At 43.9% G+C, this 23,879-nt stretch overlaps 1 long non-coding RNA gene across 1 annotated transcript; it reads left to right on the plus strand.

Moving 5' to 3' along the window:
• The first annotated feature begins 20,129 nt into the window (after window positions 1-20,129).
• On the plus strand, window positions 20,130-23,179 carry LOC146062504 (uncharacterized). Its single transcript, XR_014471362.1, has 3 exons — window positions 20,130-20,498; window positions 21,467-21,537; window positions 21,621-23,179. It is a non-coding gene; the product is annotated as an uncharacterized LOC146062504 (long non-coding RNA).
• The last annotated feature ends 700 nt before the right edge of the window (window positions 23,180-23,879 follow it).

The raw sequence follows: 23,879 nt of genomic DNA on the forward strand, positions 1-23,879 counted from the left end.
ATATAAAAGTAATTCCATGCGTAGTTGGATAGTGGGGGTATGAAATCACCCATGGGTGACTATACAATTGAAAGTCGGGTCTTTACAATGAAAAATCGCTTTGCATGAATTGTATGCCACTATATGCGATGCGATGAAAAAAACGGGCGCCCAGATATTACATAAGTACCATAGGCTTATTGGGGGTGTAATTCATCATGAATTGCATCATCAGGCCCCCTTGGACCGCCCACTTCTGTAAATAAGGGGACACAGTTTCTGCGAACGACTGGATGTGGGTGCGGGAGACATGGCCACCTTTCTGGGGAGTGGTCAAATATGATTTGCACATAGACACAAATGTGAATTGTGATATGAAGCAAATGGATGTTCTGCACAAGCATTAATTACATATATTATGGCAATATGGGTCATTAATGCTTGTGGGCTAATGGTGAGTTGAACTTACACCTGTTTGCAAAGGGGACTAAGTGAAAACTGGAACGGAACGGAAAGCCAGACCGGACTATCAAACTTTGTATTCCGGAGATGTCCAGTCCGATAGGGTGCTGTGATAACTTTCACTGGGGACATGGGACATGTTACCCAGACCATGCAAGGTAGCTTTATTCTCTCCTTTCTCCTCTCCTTGGTGACAGGTGACACCCCCCTGACCAGACACTACAAGCTCCAGAATGATAGATATTGATGAATGGAGCCGGTCCGGCGTTCCAGGGTGCTGTGCAGTTCCGTTTTTTACTGTCCTGCCCCGGCGGCACTGCGGTGTGTAGCCCATAGGCTACAATGGGCTACCACCACCTCAGAATGGCGGTAGTCCGGGGATGCAATGCTGCCTGATGATGATACCTAGAAACCTATAGGGGATGCCAGTGGCGTAACTAGATATTAATAGGCCCCATAGCAAAAGTTTGTAAGGGCTCCCTATTTAGCAACAGATACATATAAGTAAAACATATTACTTATACAGCAAAGATGGGCCCCCTACAGCTCTGGGCCCCATAGCAGCTGCACCCCTTGCACCTATGGTAGTTACACCCTTGGGGGATGCGGCCGGCTGTGGTGCAGGAGATTTTGGGTCCCTCCTGATGCATTCAGGAGATACTTAATATTTGCGGCTAACCCCCGACAACGGGTGTTTCCGGGGATTTAACTGCAAATATTGAATGATAAATGGGCACCTTATTTGATTGACAGGAAGCTGACGTTTTGGGGGTGGTAACTGTGGCAACTGCATCCCATCCCGGCACCCTTAGCCCAATTCCAGATTCACAATAAAGTACTCACTACTCTATGGGGTGGCGAACACATATTTGCAAGATCCAGATGTAGTACAGTACTATTGTCATGTTGATTAGAGCAGAGGAATGGATTCCCCTACTATGGCGTGTATTAAATGCGGCCGGCGAGGGGGTTAAACGACAGGAATCGACGAAAACAAGCGAACCTCGCTGTTTAACCGCCGTGCCGACCGCTCATTGTAATCATTGCGCCGGGGAAATCCTTGCTGTCAGAGGACAGTGAGGATTCCCCCAAACAGCGAGGCTCACGTCTAATGCAGGGAGCCCGCTGCATTTAGCCGCGAGCCTCGCTGTTTTATGGCCGCACATGCCGTTTCCCCCTCACTCTAAAAACCTAGCGGCAAGGAAACGGCGTGTTCAGGGGGTCAGTTGAATACTGACCAGTGAGCAGGCAGCACTGCTCGCTGTCACAGCTCGCAGAAAGCATTGAATACACCCCTGTGACTTCAACTTATGCCTATTTATGTAATATCCAGCTTCCTGTTACACAAACTGTCATTTATATACATATTAATATCATAGTCCTATATGTTTTGTTCTTGCCTACTCTGTAGGAAAAATTGTGACAAGTCAGTAAACCTCAGGCGCTTTATTTAAATATGATTCAGTGAATAAAGAAACTGCATGTGATATCAGGCAGCCAGCTTGAAAAAAAAAAACATTAAAATTAAATACTGATCACAGCACTAACTTTTACACTTAATTCCTCACAGTCTCATTAGCTCCAATTCCTCAATAATGACGCAAGACTCAAGACACAAGAAAAGTATATATACATATACATGTTAAAATATAAAATGACTCAAGTAGAGTTGGTGCCCCAGCTATGTTTGAATTGAAGAAGCAATAAATTGAATTTACTTATAGCAGCAGTTGTTTGTGTAAATGCAGATTTATGCACGTGTGACAGTGCCCCTGTACGGTGTGGTGCAAGATGGCGTACCTTAATCTGGAGCTGGTGACGGCGGCGGCTTCTGGATTCTTCGCGGCTTCTGCTGGAGAACCTGTGGCAGGGAACGGCACAACCCAAGGGACCCACAAAAGACAACGCTACTTCGGTTAGCAGCGACAAATATTTATTAAAGAAAAAACAACTAGACTAGTCGCTGTGATATACTCGTACACATATGCAAACATCAAAAAGAAAGATAAAAAAAACACAAAGACAATGACATCAAAGAGAGCAATATTAAAGACAATAATATGACATCACTAAAATACTATACTGCACATATAACACTATACTGCACATATAACACTATACTGCACCCTGTATATACTGAACTGTAGTCCCTGGTGCAAGGAAAACAGTCAATGAAGAAATGGTCCCAAGAAGGAAGATCCTCACAAGTACAAGGGTAGGCCCTACCTTAGTGTGCACACTACTATATAAAGGCCAGAAAATATTAATGGTCCCCTATAACGGGGTACAGGCGAGTCCCCGTTACCTAGGGCAACTCCCTGCTAGACATACAACACAGGCTGTAGATATGGGCTTGGAGGTGGTGGCAAATCTGGCATGCAGCCAGAGGGGCGTTGCAGGTGTCTCTGGGCTGCTAATGTCGCAGGGTGATCAGCACCCCAATAACAGTTGTCCCCTATGCAGTGGAGAGCCACTTCAATGGCTGGGTAAAGTGGGCCAATGTGGGGTGCAGGCCAGCCTGGGGGTAGGGGTGCTCCTGTACCTTAACTCTCAGCTGCAGATGCCAGCTCCTGCTGGTCATGACTCTTCAGGGTCTCTCACTCCTCTCTGGGTCTCACTCGTCTCTGGGTCTCACTCCTCTCTGGGTCTCACTCCTCTTCAGTGCAGGACAGGGGAACAGCTTCTCCATTCACTGCACCCACGCTGCTGGGCTTTCTCCTTTTCCTCTCTCTGCCTGAGTCTCACTCTGCTCCCAGCACGTCTTCTCACTCTCTGCACACTTCCTCCCTCTCACCTTGCTGCTGGGATCACCTCTGACCTCTCAGCTTCCTGTCACAAGTGCAGGGGAGCTGGGACACTAGCTGTCTGTTAACCCCTCACAGCCCTGCTGTTTCTATAAAAATGCAGTTCTTTCTCTGAGCAGCATTAGCTGCAATTTACCTTCTTTGAGGGCACAGGGACACCTCTGGGGTGGACTGCCACACACCTCCCTGCTGGAAATTTGCCTGTCCGCAGGCAACTTACCCGGACCAATAAGTTCTTGACAAAGTCCTGTCAATGTCCATGACAACACTCAAACGCTAAATGAAAACAGGTGTGATCAATTATACATTCAATAACAACTATAAGCATCACTACCTTCCTGCCACCTGACATCTAATGTGGGCTCCCCAGGTCAACCATCCCTCTGCCACAGGACCTCCATCCCTCTGCGGTCCAGCTTCTCCAAGGCTGTCAATGGATGGCGCCCACTCTCACGATGTACGCATCTTTAGGCATGTCTCACCTCTCGATCTTGCCTCTTCGACCTCTGTATCGCCTGCTGGATTCTGAGGGCGAATTCCTCTCCTGAGATGGTCGTATATTCACCACTTGTTACCGGCTTCCCACCGATGAAACAGATCTTGGCCTTGTCTTCTCTCTCTGGTGCTTCTACTTTGGCCTTGGATTCAGGCAGTGGCACAACTGGTTCTGCTGCTGACGGCTCCACTGTCTGTGTCACGGCCATGTGAACCACAATCTCTGGGCTTCTCTGCTGGTCTACCATTCCGACATTTCTCGGCCTTAGATTCGCCACCCGGTAATCGGCATCGTCCATCCTGGGCACATACTCCCGCGTCGGCTCCGGAAGTTGAGGCCTGGTCGCTTTTTGCCAGTTCTGATGGACTGCCTCACTCCGCACGACCGGTTTCTTGCTTGACCTCGTGATGTCAGGTTCTGGTGGGCGGGGCATCTGTCCTGGTCGAGGAGGGTTGACATTAAATCGGTCACTCTCGCCATTTACTTCCCTCAGTTCAGCTCTACTTCCGCTGTGGCTGTACTCTTGCTGGTAGTACGGTTGGGGCTCTCTATGACTTGGATAGTGTGCTGGGGTGCGTCTGTTACGTAGCACCGGTGTTCCATTCGGTCCAGTCACGTTGGCGGCCTTGTTGCCTTTCTTCCCGCTTGTCAATTCAAATTCTACGGCCTCACCGTTGCTCAGGCTCCGGAAGCTGTTTTGGGGGTTGGCATGCTGGATGGCGGTATAGTGGACATACACGCTATGGCCAGTGTCTGCGCGCTTAATGAATCCATATCCGCGTGGCACATCAAACCACAGGACACGACCTGTGATCCTTCTTGGGCCGGTTCGCGGCCTATTGGTCATCTGACTTACACCGGATGCTCTTGACGCGTTCTGGAACACTGCCGGTGGACTACTTCTCCCGTGCCTTCTCACAGTGTGTAGTCGTTCTGACCTCCATTGGGGATTCTGTTGCCGTCTATGCCTTCTGCCACCTTCACGTTGCTGTCTTTCCTTTTCATCCTCCGCCCATTCCTGACGCATCTCACGGATCATCCTAGTCATTTCGGTCATCGCTTCGATGATTGCCCCAATCGAGTTCTGATTGGCTTGGGCTGGTGGAGTGGCGGTTCTTCGCATCTGCTGCGGTTCTGTGTACTGCGATCGCCACATCTTGCCGTTCACAGGGGTCTTGTGCAATCCTGTTCGTGACGCCAAGTGTGACAGTGCCCCTGTACGGTGTGGTGCAAGATGGCATACCTTAATCTGGAGCTGGTGACGGCGGCGGCTTCTGGATTCTTCGCGGCTTCTGCTGGAGAACCTGTGGCAGGGAACGGCACAACCCAAGGGACCCACAAAAGACAACGCTACTTCGGTTAGCAGCGACAAATATTTATTAAAGAAAAAACAACTAGACTAGTCGCTGTGATATACTCGTACACATATGCAAACATCAAAAAGAAAGATAAAAAAAACACAAAGACAATGACATCAAAGAGAGCAATATTAAAGACAATAATATGACATCACTAAAATACTATACTGCACATATAACACTATACTGCACATATAACATTATACTGCACCCTGTATATACTGAACTGTAGTCCCTGGTGCAAGGAAAACAGTCAATGAAGAAATGGTCCCACGAAGGAAGATCCTCACAAGTACAAGGGTAGGCCCTACCTTAGTGTGCACACTACTATATAAAGGCCAGAAAATATTAATGGTCCCCTATAACGGGGTACAGGCGAGTCCCCGTTACCTAGGGCAACTCCCTGCTAGACATACAACACAGGCTGTAGATATGGGCTTGGAGGTGGTGGCAAATCTGGCATGCAGCCAGAGGGGCGTTGCAGGTGTCTCTGGGCTGCTAATGTCGCAGGGTGATCAGCACCCCAATAACAGTTGTCCCCTATGCAGTGGAGAGCCACTTCAATGGCTGGGTAAAGTGGGCCAATGTGGGGTGCAGGCCAGCCTGGGGGTAGGGGTGCTCCTGTACCTTAACTCTCAGCTGCAGATGCCAGCTCCTGCTGGTCATGACTCTTCAGGGTCTCTCACTCCTCTCTGGGTCTCACTCGTCTCTGGGTCTCACTCCTCTCTGGGTCTCACTCCTCTTCAGTGCAGGACAGGGGAACAGCTTCTCCATTCACTGCACCCACGCTGCTGGGCTTTCTCCTTTTCCTCTCTCTGCCTGAGTCTCACTCTGCTCCCAGCACGTCTTCTCACTCTCTGCACACTTCCTCCCTCTCACCTTGCTGCTGGGATCACCTCTGACCTCTCAGCTTCCTGTCACAAGTGCAGGGGAGCTGGGACACTAGCTGTCTGTTAACCCCTCACAGCCCTGCTGTTTCTATAAAAATGCAGTTCTTTCTCTGAGCAGCATTAGCTGCAATTTACCTTCTTTAAAGGCACAGGGACACCTCTGGGGTGGACTGCCACACACGCATGTACGGTTAATAGCAGAAAGAAGATTAGTTAGTGGATTCCAGAGTGGTAGCAGTGTCAGTTATTTCTGTTTGTATCGTTCAGAAAACCACTTGCATTAAGCAAATTGTCACGATTCAAGGTTTGAGAGACACCTATTTACCTTCTACATGTTCCTCCAGGCTTGTTTAGAGACCGCTGTCTTCAGGCGGGTCGCAGCTCTCCAGTGTCTGATCGGTGATGAATGTGCGGACATGGGCTCCTATGATGTCATCCTGGCGGGGGTTGTGTGGTCACGTCTGCAGCCTAGTCAGTGGCGCTCAGAGCTAGTCTCCCACTCCAGCATAGGCCTCAGACCTGTCCACGCGGACGCCAGTCTTACCACCAGTCACCGGCATGGGCACCGCAATATTGGATCTGCTCACATGATTCTCTCAGCCAACCCTAGTCAGACCAGCTCTAACATCACTCATTATGTATGGATCATTAGGTCACCACCATTAGGCCGACATGACTTTAGGTCGACATGGGTAAGGTCGACAAGGTCATTACGTTGACATGGCTAAGATCGACATTGAAAAAGTGGACTTTCTTCTTTTTTTTTTACCATAATGTCAACATAAACACTAAAACATAGCACCGCGTCCCCTAGCATGGCTTGCTGCGGCACATGTCGTGGTGACATGGACACTAAAACGTACCACCGCATCCCCTCGCATGGCTCGCTACGATTGCCATGCTTCGGGCACACTATTTTTTTCTCCCACCATGCCGTAGTGGATGGTAGGGCATGAAATACCGCCTGTCAGCACATTTTGGCTCAAAAAACAGTAAAAAAAACCATGCCGACCTAATGACCCTGTCGACCTAATGACCCTGTGGATCTAATGACCCTGTCAACCTAACCCATGTTGACCTTCCTGCATGTTGCCCTTAAGTCATGTTGACCTATCCCCTCCAGGCAGTCTCCATTGATGGCCTGCATCAGCTAGAGCCAGTCCATACTTACCAGTGATTTCCTGGCTCCAGTTCTTCAGAGACTTCATCCTAACTCCTGCTCGGGGTTCCTCCACTGTTAGTGGTCCTATATGCAGTCTAAGCTCATTAAAGAACCCAGCTTCCATTACACTCCAGTCCATAGTCACCAGGGACGTGCGGTGAGGTAAATGGCTCAAGAGTCCCTGGGGTACATGCCGGCATTACACACATGTGCAGCAGTATACACTGCTGAAGATTCGCTGAGTTTTGATAAGAGATGTGCAGAAAAGGTAGCCAGGTGAGGCACAAAGTGCACAGTAACACAATGCTGCGGAGATGACGCTGTTTTCCTTACCCAGCTGACAGGCTTATGGAGGCACTTTGTTGGCTACATGATGGTTAGGAGCAATCTGCGGCTCTCAATGTCTGCCGTGTTATCATGGTAAGCTGTCCATCAGCAACAGGGAGGGTAGCGACGGTGAGCCCAAATTCAAACACCACTGAGATAGTCTGCAGCTCTGGCATCCACCGCTGATGACTGTCAGCGGCCACAAATTATAGCAGCGGCGAGCAGGCACAGCTGGAGTATTCTGTGGCTCTCACATCCGCTGCGCCTGCAGTCTTGGGCTGTCCGTTAGTGGTAATGATGTTGGCAGCGCTGAGCACAAGCCTGGGTCTCAATGACTGGAAACCAGGGGGCGTTTTTCTTTTATTTTTGATTTTTGCTTATTATATGCCTATTATATATTTTCATAAAAAGGATAAAAATGTACTGTCTTGCGTCATTATTGATTCATTGAGACTGTGAGGAATGAAGTGTAAAAGTTAGCGCTATGATAAAAAAAAAAATTTTCTCTGAGTGTAATGGTTGCCATCGATGGAAAAAGTGCAACTGACCATCGATGGTGTATAAGTATGCAATGGTTGACCATCAATTTTTTTACATATCAATGGTTATACATTTGCTTGGATAGATTGGCCTGTGGGCCAATCAAAATACAGGGGCAGGGCTTCACAAGTGTTGGGGGTGGAGCTAAGCTCTGTGTCCTGACCCCTTGATGAAAAACGAAACTATTCAGTTAAGCTTGACATCGATGGTGGGAAACCATCTGGTTCTCCCCCATCGATGTCAAAACTATTCGACATCAGCCATAAACCACCAATGATTTCTAATCATTGATGGTCGATGGCCATCCCTACCTGAGTGTGAGAGTTCTCTCAGAGCAGTGCACCTTGCTGCATTCAAACCATTTCACTAGTGGGCAAAGCAGAATAACATGCCAACATTCCCCCTGTTCTTGTCACATGCACCTCCCTTAAGGTCCATACACATTGGGAGATTTTGCCCAGTGTGTATGGACAGCGATGATGGGGAAAATCACTGGGTGGAAAATCAAACAGCACATACACACTGAACAATTTTCCATCTTTTTAGCAATTTTCAAGGGGGTGGATGACTTTCCATAGCAGCACCCTATGGAAAGCCATCCACCCCATTGCTCATCTGCTGGTAATACCAGCAAATGAGTAGCGGGGCCAGCAATAATGCAGGAGCACGCATCACCACTCATTGCTCATCACTGCCCTGTACACACTGGGTGGCTTTTGAGCTCAATAGACAAACTGAGCTGCTTTCAGCTCAAAGTCACCCAGTGTGTATGGGCCTTTACAGGAAAAGGAAAGTAAGCCATACCTCCCAACTGTCCCACTTTCCCAGTTTTTTTGGGCTGTTCCTGCATCCCGCCCGGGGCCGCCAGTGTTCTGCGGTGGGGAGCAGCACGCCCCTGTCACCCGTGAATAGACGCAGCATCTATTCCTGCAGCCAGAGGGCCTGGGGCCATAGCGAGCAGCTCACAGAGCTGCTGGGCATGCACCCACAGCGGCAAAAACGGGGTGTGGCCTTGCGGTAGCATCATGCGTATAGGTCACGCCCCATTCCCGCTAGGCCCAGCCCCCCAAATTTTCCTCCTCCAATAACTCAAAAGTTGGGAGGTATGAGTAAGCGGCTACATTACTTGACAATAATACCAATAAGGAACAGAGTAAAATGAATGTATCAGTGTATCTAATGCCAATCCTCCTCTGCCATACAAACACTTGGTATAGAGAAATTATTTCCTGGCACTTAGCTTGCTATACTGCATGCATGACCCATTGAGCAGATGCACACAGGCAGAACAAAGAGACTACAAAGTCTTGGGATTGAAATCCCTCCTATATGCTACAGAAGATGCTGCAGAATAATGACATAGTTGCAGAAATGTGATGCCGTTTGTCCAAGCAATCTTAAACTAGCAGGATTTTTAGTTCATTGTAATAAGCAGTGCACAGAATTCATTTATGAGGCTTAGAACAGTAGGGGGTGGTAGGAAGGATTGCTAACATTTTTACTCGGTAAAAGCAATTTGATGGATGTGAAACAACCTTGTGTTGCAGCAACCTTTATTAATTACTACAGGGGAGAACAGAATATTTTAAAACAGAACTGAGAGATGTTAAACCACCCAGAAATATAGATCAGAAACACTTCTGTGTGTGGTTTTCCCGTAAGTAACATGCTTTAACATACATGCATATTAATTCTTGGATCAAGGCCAACCAGTCAGTAAATTCATTTCAAATGTGCAAAAATTTGATAAATTAAAGATATGGGATTGAATATTAAGAAACAAAAAGGGAGGATTAAATTCCCACCAGGCAAGAAATATCCCCATTCTTAGTGCGTGGGCCCGTCAGAATGCAGACGAGCCCCCGCCCCCAATTCGGCGGAAAGCAGCCATCTGAATAGTAAGTATAGACCTACTGGACCAGGACCAGCTGATCACTTTTGGACCTCATCAATTAGATTCCCCAGCGCTCTGGGTTGCCCACTCTCAAATCTTGAGAGACATCTGCTTCCTCACCATCCCACTTCTGCGGTCCATTATTTGTCGACACCACGTGGATACACCTCCGAGCAGGAATCAAGGTTGGTCACAACGAACTGAGATCACAGACCAGTTGGTCTTAAAATTCACCAACCCTGAGGACACCTGCCATTCTATGCCATCCCTATTATTGGAGCCTCTAGCGACGTGAGACAACTGTGGGCAAAACAGCTTTCAGCCCTACTACACCAATTGGGTTTCTAATCAACTGTGGCCCCACAGTCGCATCCATTTGAGGACCTTTTTGCTACTCCGCTTTCGGGACTGGATCATAATCACCATCAGTGGTAACTATTGGGCAACCCAAATTATCCCAGATATTAACCTATATTCACCATTTATTGGGTTTATTCCATTCAGCCTCCGGTCCAGTTATTGATTCACCTTTTTATTGTTGTATGTAATTGATTTATGTCATGTTGTTTTAATTGATATTAAATATTTGTACAATTATTTCATCAATACCAGCGCCACTTCTTTTTCTTTTTTACTCTGGTTTCTTTTGGGCTGACTACCCCTTTAATAAGTGGCAGCTCTTGGCACAGCACCCGTGGTAGCGCCTGTCCGTGCACCCTACGGAGCACATTGCTATCCATTTTAGACCTACTTTTCACCTGAAGGGTGGAAGATCATTCGATGGTGAGCGTGTGTATTCGGCATGGCGCCATTTACATGCTTGCTAGGCAGCGAATATATGCAGCTTAGCAAGCAGGTCTGAATCAGGCCCATAGTACAACACTCTCCAATGATGATGATGACTATTGAGTGTTAGCCCTTCCAGTTACATCATTAGCCTATCTCAGGGGCGGAATTGGTGAGTGATTGGCCCTGGTACAGAAATATTATTTTGTCCGCCCTCTTCCACTCCAACCCTAGTTTACAATATGCCACTTAGCAGTAAGTGGTGGCAGTGGGCGCCTTAGTCCTCAGGGGCCCCAGTGTAATGCACCTGCTGCACCAATGGTAGTTCCGACCTCTGGCCTATCTAGGGGCTGTGCGAGCAAGGCTGTGTGGGTAGAAATGCACAAACACTAGATATAAACCATAAAAAATACACTAAATATATCTTTAACACAGAAAAGCACCAGGTGCAAGGTGTCCCATATAGATAGGTGACTGATGTTGCTGCAAACATTCTCTAGTCTAGTTACTGCATAATCTCTCTCATAAGAACAAATATGTATGTACTATGTAGCAGTTTTAGGGTTTAAAATTTTTTTAAGCTGCCATAAGCCGCTTGTGACATACACTATATGGACAAAAGTATTCAGGCACCTGACCATTACACCAACAGGGACTATAATGAAATTGCATTTAAATACATATACTTTAATATGGAGTTGGCCCACTTTTGCAGCTGTAACAGCTTTAACTCTTCTTAGAAGGCTTTCTACAAGATTTGGAGTGTTTCTGTGGGAATTTGTGCCCATTTACTTTGTAGAGCATTTATTAGGTCAGGCACTGATGTTGGATGAGAAGGCTTGGCTTGCAATCTCCGTTCATGTTCATCCCAAAGGTGCTCGATGGGGTTGAGGTCATGGCTTTGCGTGGGCCAGTCAAATTCTTTAATGCTGAACCATGTTTTAAAGTCCTTGCTGTGTGCACTGGGGTACAGTCCTGTTGGGATAGAAAAGTGCCTTCCCGTAACTGATGCCGCAAAGTTGAAGCATAGCATTGTTCAAAATGTCTTGGTATGCTGAAGAATTACCCATCACTGGAGATAAGGGGCCTAGCCCATACCTCCTAACCCGACCCTCTCCAGGAGGGACCCAATATTCTGCTTCTGGACTTCCCTCTTTATTTATGATTAATGTCACCTGCGGTGAAGCACCTTTCTTATCAATTAACCTGTTTAAAACAGGTGATTGCAATCATACATTAAGAGCTACAGAAACAGAGCATTGTGTCCCTCCTGGAATGAATCATGTTGGGAGGTATGCTAGCCCATACCCTCCCCAAAAAATCCCCATACCATTATGGGTGTGGTATAGGGTTCCGACAGTCGGGATCCCAACAGTCATTAGCCCGATGTCGGGATCCCGACTGCCCGGACTCAGACAGCATGGTGAGCGCAACAAAGCCCCTTGCGGGCTTGCTGCGCTCACCACGCTGTGGGCACGGTGGCGAGTGTAGCGAGCCACCTATTCTCCCTCTATGGGGGTTGTGGACCCCCACGAGGGAAAATAGCGGCTGGCTGTCGGGCACCTGTCTGTTGTCGTTTTCACAGTCGGAATCCTGACGTCAGGTAAATAACTGTCGGGATCCCGACTGTCGGGACCGCATCCGGCACCCACCATTATCCCTCCTCCTTCACCAAACTTTAGTTTGCAAAGTGCAGTCAGGAAAGTAACGTTCTCCCAGCATCCACCAAACCCAGACTTACCCATCAGACTGCCAAACAGAGAGGTTTGATTCTTTACTCCACAGAACATGTTTCCACTGCTCCAAAGTCCTGTGTTGGTGTGCCTTACACTACTCCATCTGATGCTTGGCATTGGACTTGGAGATGTGAGGCTTGCATGTATATGCTTGGCATGGAAACCAATTCCATTAAGCTCCCAGAGCGTGTACCTTACGCACCATGGGCAGGATTCAGGTCAATTCGCAAACCACATTTGGTTTGCTAATTGACAAAACTATGTGCACTGCAGGTGGGGCAGATGTAACATGTGCATTGAGAGTTACATTTGGTTGGGGTGTGTACTTCAAACTAATATCTATATTGCAGTGTAAAAATAAAGCAGCCAGTATTTACCCTGCACAGAAACAAAATAACTTACCCAAATATAATGCTGGCCACACATCAGACCAATTTTCCTTCAACCATCCAACTAGTTGGTTGGACTGAAAATCTGGTACTGTATGGGGGCAAATGGCAATAAGCAATTTGCTGACAAACTCAGGAGAATTGAAAAAAACAGTCAGTGAAATTGTTAAAATCAAATTGGTCCAACTACAGTACATTGTCTGAGTGACAGTTGTTGTCCATTTTCAGATTTGGGAAACAAATGACTTAATTACAAATTACATTTGCTCCTATACAGTACCAGATTTTAATTCCATCAAATAAACTAGTTGGATGGTTGGAGGAAAGTTGGCCAGCATAATTCTCTCTGCACATGTTACATCTGCCTCATCTGCAGTGCACATGGTTTTGTCCATTAGCAAACCAAATGTGCTGTGCAAATGAACCTTAATCACCCTCCATGTGCCGTAATAGGTGTTGACCCTACTCTGTGATTTTAATTGGTTTTACACTTTGTGGCTGTAAAAGATACATACATCATACGTGGTTGGATATACATGTGTGTACAACTTCAGCAGTTCAATATATTGTTACGGGCATTATGAATAAATGATGAATACATGGAAAGTTCAACATAGGGTGGACACGACTGGACTGCATATGGGAAGATCAACTGGAACATCTCCCTAATGCTGCTTTCACATTGCAAAAACCTGCTTTCAACCCGATTTTCTAAACGTTTCTTAAAACTGGTCAAAAGCCAGTTAAACCCCTTTCATATTGCATGATGTAAAGGTATATTGCAGTTTAAATACCGTTTTGTACCTTTCAGATTCAACCCGTTTCACCCATAGAAAGCCATACAATGTCATTTGAAATGTTTTTTTTTCCTGCTTGTGGGCGGGGATCAAGTGTGGTTATCATTTGTAGCAAATACCGTTTCTGAGCTGTTCAGACTGCAGGGAAAACGGCTCAGAAACGTGTAGGATCCTGCTTTTAACACGTGTCAAAATACCGGTTTTCTGTAACCGGTAAATTGACAAAGTAGCTTTCACATTGCAGCTGGAACCGTTTTAAAGCACTAAAAAAACAGCAATATACCGTGTTACAGCTGCAATGTGAAAGGGGTATAAGTAAGGCAAGTCTGTACCATTGGGTGCAACAAAAGCAGTGGTGGATTTTTGTTTTAAGGTCTTTGGATAACGAATCAATAAAGCCTTCACATATCTGGAAAAATGTGTCAGTGTTTTCTTCCTTGCACGTTTGCACGTTTTAACAGTATATCACATTGATGAAATTTCAAGAACCATTATAATTGCATAGGTTGAAGTCTCTGAGCTCTTTAGAACAACCAATTTTGTATCACAGACGTTTGCAAATGAAGACTGCATGCTTAGGTGCTTGATTTCATACACATGTGGCAAGGGGTCTATTGAAACACCTGAATTCAATTATTAACAGGTGTGGCCAAATGTTTTTGTTCATATACTGTGCATACATACACATTAAGACAATTGTCCCAATAAATATATATATATATATATATATATATATATTTAAAAAGTAAAGTATTTTCAAAGAGAAAGCTTTGGAAGGTGCCATTTTTTGTCCCACAATGTTTTTAAGTCACCACGATAGTCCCTGTCTCTAAATCCACGGAAGTATCTGCTTAAGAAGACTACCAACCGATCGCTCTCACATCCTTAATTATGAAGTGTTTTGAGAGAGTGGTCTTGGATCACCTTAAGGGTGTCATCCCGGTGGGTTTTGACCATTATCAATTTGCATATAGGTCTACTAGATCCACCAAGGGTGCTGGTCTAATGGACTCCCATGTTAGACTATTATTTGTGGATTATAGCTCCACTTTTAACACTGTCATGTCTGCGGTGTTGATTGCAAAGCTTCGGGATTTCGGTTATAATGTTTCCATATGTAATTGGCTGTTGGACTTCATACCGACAATCAACAGTCAGTAAGGATGGGTTCTACTTGTTTTAAACATAGGTTCAACAGTCAGTAAGGATGTGTCTTGAGTCCCTTCCTATACTCGTTGTACACTTCAGATTGTTTTTCAAATTCAGAGTCTAACCTCATTTGTTAAATTTGCTGATGATACTACGGTAGTGGGTTTGATTAGTGAGGGGGAGGAGGACAGTTATAGAATGGAGGTGCAGCAACTGATAAACTGGTGAGAGGTTAATAACTTACTCCTAAATGGTAAAGAGACAAAATAGGTGGTTGTAGATTGTAGGAGATCCTACATTTACTGAGGATATTGACCTGGTCCTCACATACCTCTATAGCAGTTGCAAAGACTCAGCAACACCTTTTTTTTCTGCGGAGACTCAGGGTTATCTAGGCCAATTCTATTGCTGTGTAATTATGCTATTACAGTATGGTTTGGGAATTCTGAGGGTTCTGATCGTGGCTCCCTAGAGTCATTGCAAATAAAAATACTAATGTTTTTGATAATATAGAACCCAAGTTGGCAGAATTTCAGGTAGGTATGCTCAATTTAGCATTAACCTAAAAAAAAAAAAACAACTTTAACCTCTCCACTTCTACTGATGTAAAATCACAGACATTTCCTTCCAATAAGAATGTTGTCCCAATTATAGTGGAGGTTTCTGCCCTCAGTCTGCTGTTGCCATTGCTTTAGGTAGTGCAATGTGATGCCAGACGCATACCCTTCCTTCTGCAATCATTGCTGTAACAGCAGTGACTGGAAGCCTTGGCAAATGTGGAACAGCAGAAGGAGGATACTAGTTCCTACATGTGACTATGCTGCTAATTACCTGTCTGCAGGAGGAAGAGCAAGTGATTGGTGTCACAGTCTACTCCCTCCTGCATTCAGTGAGCGCGGTGGTTGCATAGGGGGCAACACTGGAAATACCACCTTAGGTAACATAACAAGGAAGGAACGCTACCATTTAAAAAATAAAAACCGTCACTTAAAATGATGTGGCTAATTATTCTAAGGAAAAAATACACCTTAGCAAACTGTGTGCACCTGTATACAGGAAGGCTGTAGTTGTTCTTTAGTTGGGTTTTAGAAACTTGCTAATTAATCTTGTAAGTTTCAAAATAATGGCAACGGCATAACTGTAATTATGTACTGTGCCCGATAATCATCCACAGAACACCTACTCAGTTTTGGGGTTCCCAGATGTGTGACCCCCCCAAATACTTCTTTACACTGTGGGATAGATGTGCATTGATTTATGTACAGTTGTTAACTACTACTTTACACAGTAATGCTGACAGTCCAATTATTATTCAGTGTTAATAAGCAAATATGACATTGCATTGTTCTAAGATTAAGTTAAATTGCAAATAGAAATGTCATCAGGACAGATGCAATTTTAAGTAAAATGGCAGACTTGTGGAACATGCCCAGTAGTAGCAGCTACAGTACTTCTATCAAGTTTGCTGTGTGTGTGGTTCTGAGTCCTCAATCAGTGCATAGGACCGGAGAGTAGCTGCCAGGAAGAATAGACAGGAGCCTTACCATGAGGTGGGAGAATATCTGCTTAATGCAGTACTTGTTCTATTATGTTTGTGTACCATATTTATTATTGTATGTTTAACCTTTTCATGACCACTTATGTGTATTAAATATGTTTGATACAGCCATAGACCATCTATAGTTTTAAATATTGATAATGTATTGAATACAGTATCCAGTGTATAAAAAGAACAATGTATACATGAAGGTCCAGTGTCATTGCTAGAGTCTTCTACATTTCCCCCAGACTCCCACTCTTGCTGCAATGTTCTACAAAGTGGGAGACTGGGGACTGCATGTGGAAACCCCCCTCTAGAAATCCTGCATTTGTCACTGGGTTGCCCACCAGATCCACTAAACTGACATGGTGGATACGTTTGGTGGATCTAGTGGGTAAATTATTTTTTCACTTATACGTTTAAATATTGTGTTACATTATGCACACATTAGACTTTTGAACACTACAGGGAACATTTACTAAGAGGAGAGTTCTATTGAAAATGAGATGTTGCCCATAGCAACAATCCAGTTTCTACTTTGTATTTATTTAGATGTTATTCATTGTTATGGGCAACATCCCATTTTCAATAGAACTCCCATCTTAGTACATGTACCCATACTACCTCTATTTTATTGATGTTAATAGATGGCCCAGTTTTACCTTCTGTATGCTGGAACTCCCCCCTAAAAGCAGACAACCCTTTTAAGGAATAGGCCAAGGTGCCATGCTGAGCCTAGTACAAGGTTAATTGCCTTGTATTTATGCTCAGGCTGTAGAGGATGGTGATCAGATCTGTTCTGAGATGGTTTGGCATGAATTCCTCTTGGCTTATACTCAAATCATTCTGCATATAGCCCGGCAGTAAGGGAGATGAGTATTCTCTTGTTCAGGATACTGCTAAACAACTTTCTCAGCAGGATTCTGACATAAATCCATCTATAATTGGCAAAAAGATCTGAAGAGCTGTACTAAAATATCTATAGTACATCCAAACCTATTTCTCATATATGTTTTTATTTGTATTTTACATAAAATTAGTTAAATGTTCTCTGCCTAGTATTTTTTTATTTTTATATTTTTTTATATTTTTTTTAGTTTTGTCTTTCCATTCTCTTATTATTGGGTATTGTTCCAGAAGCAGCTTTTCTGCTGAGTGATCTTTGAAGTCATTGGTCACTATGGGTGTTATTTTGTATTCAGTTATAAGCAGTGGTGGTTGCTGCCCCTGGGCTGCAGCGCCAACCTTACATTGCAGAGGGAGCCTCTAAGCAAATATAAACATATGTTGGTGACACATCAGACCAACTTTCCTCCAACCATGCAACTAGTTGGTTGGATGGAATAAAAACCTGGTACTGGATAGGAGCAAATGTAATTTGTAATTAAGTCAGAAAATGGACAACTGTCACTCAGACAATGGGCCAGATTCTCTAAGCTTCAAAAGTGATAAAAATAGAGAGTGATAGACAGCCAGCCAATCAGCTCCTACCTGACATTTTTTCAAACACAGTCTGTGACATGGCAGGTAGGAGCTGATTGGCTATCTGATTATCACTCTCCATTTATCACTTTTGAAGCTTAGAGAATCTGGCCCAATATACTGTAGCTGGACCGATTTGATTTAAACAATTTCACTGAAAGTTTTTGTCCATTCTCCTGAGTTTGTGAGCAAATAGCTTATTGGCATTTGCCCCCATACAGTACCAGATTTTCAATCCAACCAACTAGTTGGATGGTTGGAGGAAAGTTGGTCTGATGTGTGGCCAGCAATACATAGAACAACAGTAAAGTTGTATGTAATATATATGCTGGCTGCCTTACTCGGGGATCAGCCTCTGCAGCACGTATAGGTCACACTACCCGACTGGCCCAGTTCAGACCTGCTCGCTGGACTGCGAGTGTTCGCAGCCCAGCGAGCAGGTTAATACCGCCCCTGTGCAGGGCTGCGAACGGATGTGTCTTGGTAAACATCCGTTCACAAGCGCCGGCACAGAGGAGAAATCGATTGATAGTGATTTACCATCGAATGATTTATTCTCTTGTTCCTGCTACTCGCAGCCGCCGTGTAACCCAGGAGTCACACAGCAGGGCCAACAAAGGAAGTTAGCAGCATAGTGGGTACACAGTAGACGGTGTGCCCCATATGAAGTCCGATCTGCCGGGATCATCTAGTGCAGCGGATCACAACTTTGTTTCTCTCACGTACCCCGTGATTAGGCTTTTCATTTATAAGTCCCCCTCCTCTCCATTTGAAATATCCACATCACATGCAGGTGGAGTGGAAGTGAGCAGTATGTGTGTCCTTATGAGTGTACTTACATTAAGGACTAGCGGAGGAGTAGTGTGCAGTCAGGAATCGGGTCCCTCTGTGCCTGGCCGCTGGCTGTGTACTGTCTCTGGGGTTCCTGCTAACGCCTGTAGGATTAATGCTGCTGCTTCCTGAACCCGTGTCAGTACGGGAGAGATAATTGCTGATGACTGAGGGCAGTGCAGATAGCTCCCATTGGATTGATGATCAGGGAAAAGCACTGGGATTCTGTGCAGACGGAACCAGAAGTGATGCAATGTGGTTCGTCTCCACGGCAATGGGAGACTTCTACCACCATCGGGAGATGACTTCTTCTTCAACTATTACCAATATTATTTTCAAGTACCCCAAACCCTTCTGCAGTGTACCCCCTGAGGTACAAGTACCCCAGGTTGGGAAACAGCGATCTAGTGTGTACCCAGCTTTGGCAAGCCCAATGTTCGGCTGTCCTCAAGATGGCCCTTCTGCTTCTTGGTTCCCTCTCCCACTGCCTGCCTGACATGCAGCAATGCTTTTTTCTTTCACTTTTTGCACTGGAAAGCCTCTCACTCAGGGCCAGTGCAAAGTTTTTGGGCGCCCCAGGCAAAACTTCAGGTTACTGCTCGCACCAGCAACCACACACCAACACGACTTTCCAGAACCTCAGATGACAGTGTGGAGGTGGCGTGTTAGAAGTTCAACACCTGCAGATTGCATTAAGCTCAACAAAGAAACCTCTATCACAGTCATACTTAATTTGGTTATAGACTCGGGGGCACCCCTCAAATCCTGGAGCCCCTAGGCTGCTGCCTATTGTTAAAGCCGGACCTACACTTACTGGGTCAATCCTTTTGCTCTCCAATAACCCATTTTAAACATGTAAAAAAAAATTTCCAAGCACTAATTTCACAACTGTGGGCAATAACTACATAAGTGATATTGAAGTGGTCTGGAACCTTAAGGTTCTCATGTCTCCTGAAACTGAAAAGATTGTGGGTATAATGTGGTGTCTATCAATTGGATCAAAGTAACTGACTAATTTAAACAGCATTTTTTATTGTCAAAATTACCACACCATTGCTGTTTACAGTTCATTACAACCCAAAGCATTTTTTATTGCTGTGATAGAGACAGGTGATTAGATTGGAAAAGAAACCACTTCAGTATATGCATATTTAGTACATTCTTCATACAGCTTGACATTAATCAGGCTGGAAAGTGGTTAACTATTTCCCATCTCAACTCAAGAAAACCTACTTGACCTGCATGGTGAGATTAAAAAATAATAAATCATATTACAAATCAGACTGTTGGCCAGCCTAATGGAAAAATATGAAGTTATTTTAAATATTTTGTGTTAGTTAATTTTTTAATTATCTATATAATTTAATAACATTAAATTATTCAATGGCTAATAGAAAGGATATGCATATTATGTTTATTTTTGGAGAAAGTGTGATGTAGTACAGCGCATATTTGGGACACTTCAATAACTATATGCAAACAATGTCGTTATGTTCTATAGCAGAAGCTCATTACAGACATGAAACATTATTATGTGTCTGGCACGTATTCTGCGGGTGATGTGTGCGTTCCTCTGCAGCTCACTGCGGCCAGGGTCAGGCTGACGGTCACCAGCAGCAGGACTGAAGACTCCTCCATCTCCCAGGGACCTCTATGCGCAGCTCGCGGACAGGGTACCACTGACCTCTATGCGCAGCTCGCGGACTGGGTACCACTGATGTCGGGAGAGGCACCGCAGCACCTGCAATGGACAGCACTGTATCTGCATTAATTCATCACACGGTGTCTACATACAGTATACTGTTATTTGCATATACCATTCTATACACATCACCAGAACACATATTTAGTGCATATAGACAAGACAACGACGTAGGTTAGTATTTATAACGTTGCTTCCTAAATGGAGTAAATATGTACTGTACATTTGCAGCTTATAGATTAAAAAGATGTGTTTATAAAGACTATGCTCTATACATTGTGTACGATAGGCGCACACACACACACACACACACACACACACACACACACACACACACACACACACACACACACACACACACACACACACACACACACACACACACACACACACACACGGGGGGGGACACACACATTATATATATATATATATATATATATATATATATATATATATATGTCTCCTCTCACATTCCTCAAATTTGACTAGTAGGCTAATCGGCTGACAACATTAAGCCAAACATATGTGTGCCTGTGGTGGGGAATATAGATTGTAAGCTTCGCTGTCACAGGGGCTGATGTGAATAGATACATATTCTCTGTACATCACTGCAGAATATGTGTGTGTTATATAAATAAGGTAATAAATTATAAATCTACGTGTATAAGGGTGTGTGCTTGTGTGTGTAGAATAACATGTATTTGCTATATGAATAATTGGTAGGAAATTATATATATATATATATATATATATATATATATATATATATACACATATATATATATGTAGAAGAGAAGTGTGTATTTATATATACAGTATATACACATATACATTGATTTATATATATATATATATATATATATATATATATATATTAATATGTACTTCCATTAAGGATTGATATATATAATATAATATATATATAGTCTACCTGTGTGTTACATACAGTATGTAAGTACAAAATGTATACACGCACATGTAATGCAGAAGACCATGGATGACATGATAATACAAATATGAATTTGGAAAAGCAGAACACACACAGTGAGGTTGATCCAGCTGACAATTAAAAGGATTGAGTATATGCCTTGACACCAACCTCTTGTCTCCTCATGAAGTTTAAGTACCTTCTTTCCTTGCAGGAAAATCCTCTCCATTGCAGTCACATCACAGCAGCCCAGTATGGGCTATTGCTGGGAGCCTGGTGTGTACGGTAGGTCTGCTCCTTGTATCGTTCTCTTATATATTATGGTAATATTGTTTATTATCTTTATATGCCATTTGAATTATTCACAGAACAAGAGAGGAGGGGAGTGAGAACAAGGACAAAGGAGCTGAACAAAGACCTGGACATATAATAGTTTCCTATAACTGTACAATTAATAAAAACACTGACAAAAATTATAAGGGTATTGTATATATTTATTTTTTATTTTGGGAGGGGGGGGGGGGGGTTGTACTCTTTATTTTTGTATTTGTATTGTCCCTCCGTAAGCTGAAGTTGCCTAATAATGTGTTGCTGAGCAAAATGTGTCGCACATATGTCCCCACATTACCAAAAGACAAGTGCAGATAAGATGCCGATTGATTGACTGCTTTAGAATAGAAGTTGCCAAGCAGATTGCTTCAATCCTGCGGCTCTTGTGCTTTACTTAAATTTAAGATGAGCCACTTACACATCTGAAAATCTATAAACATCTGCAATTGTGAACGTCAAAGACGACAGCATATAAAGCTCAGTTGCTGCGAGTTAGAGGCAGGAAGTAATTGTGCTGTGTACACTGATTGCATGGGGGCTGAGCACATAGAACATGGGGGTTTGGGCTTTTTTTTTACAGTTTTAAAATTGTCTGCAATGTGAACCATGTAATTACTGTATAATGGCTATTGTGCATTCTATTGTGTCAGCACATTAATGTCCAGGTATGCTTACATTATATTTGCTATGTATATTTGTGTGTGTGTGTGTGAGTGTGTGTGTGTGTGTGTTTGTGAACCACAAGTGACGGTTATAAAGATTGTGTGTTTCACACAATTTTTTTTGTAAAGTATGTTCCAGGTTACAAATTGATGCCTTATGTAATTATCATTAGGCAAAACGTTACAGTATATTTAGTGCATTTATATTGTTGCAATAATGAAATGCCTTATCTGTGCCTTATCTGTGCATCTGGCACGAATAGTGCCCGTATCGGTATAGCCTGGTCTGCGGTATATGTACATATTCATCGGAAATGACTTAAAATGCACAGTGATCAGAGATGGGCACACACACACACACACACACACACACACACACACACACACACACACACACACACACAACAACAACTTAATATGCACAGTGATTAGAGATGGTTATATACACACACACACACACACACACACACACACACACATATAACAAATTAATATACAACTTGTTCGGAGATGGGTACACACACATACACACACGCACATAACAACTTAATATGCACAGTGATCAGAGAAAGGTACACACACACACACACACACACACACACACACACACACACATATAACAAATTAATATACAACTTGATCAGAGATGGGTACACACACATACACACACACACATACATACATACATAACAACTTAATATGCAAAGTGCTCAGAGATAGGTACACACACACACACACACACACACACACACACACACACACACACACACACATATATATAGCAACTTAATATGCACAGCGATCAGAGATGGGTACACACACTCACATAACAACTTAATATGCACAGTGAAGACATTTCATGTAAAAATGTAAACCAGAGCAAGATTCACTAACACACACACACACACACACACACACACACTCATAATACAGCGAGAGAGATAAGTATTGGTATATACACATATACACACACATACACACACTTACACTCTCACATATATATATATATATATATATATATATATATATATATACATATATATATATATATATATATATATATATACAGACATGCTCGATCAGTTGGGGGACAGTGGGACTTCTCACCCCTTATGTTCCATGTGTATAATTAGAGCAGTGTGTAGCTGGAGTGACGTGCCTGTTACTGTTACCCCCTATAATGACTGATTTGGTGGCAGCGCAGGGGTTAATCAGCAGTTGTTTCCCAGCCGAGGGTTGAGAGAAGGGAGAGGAGCTCTCCGCAGACGCTTTGTCAGACCTGGTGCTGATACTGGCAGCCACTTCACTATCCTCAATGACAGGGGACTATAGGACATAGAGCCCAGGAAGTCAAATTAACTAGTTAAATGCTGAGTTTTGTGTTCGATTTCTCTTTATTTTCAGCCCAGCCAACTGTATGTCATTAGTGCCCAAGACTGAGTCTAATGGAAATATCATCAGGGGACAATTACCCTTAGAGGCTATTCACTTCTCCTGGCAGACACTGTCATTTGAGAAATGGGATCATTTCATTTCATATAGCACTAAGTAACACCCAACAGTTTTAAATTGCCAGTTTCTTAAAAACCACCTATTGGAATAAATTGCTGCGATTCTGTTCTTCTTTCACGGGAA

This window comes from Crinia signifera, chromosome 3 (genome assembly GCF_055691185.1).
Source record: "Crinia signifera chromosome 3, ASM5569118v1, whole genome shotgun sequence".
Lineage (NCBI taxonomy): Eukaryota > Metazoa > Chordata > Amphibia > Anura > Myobatrachidae > Crinia > Crinia signifera.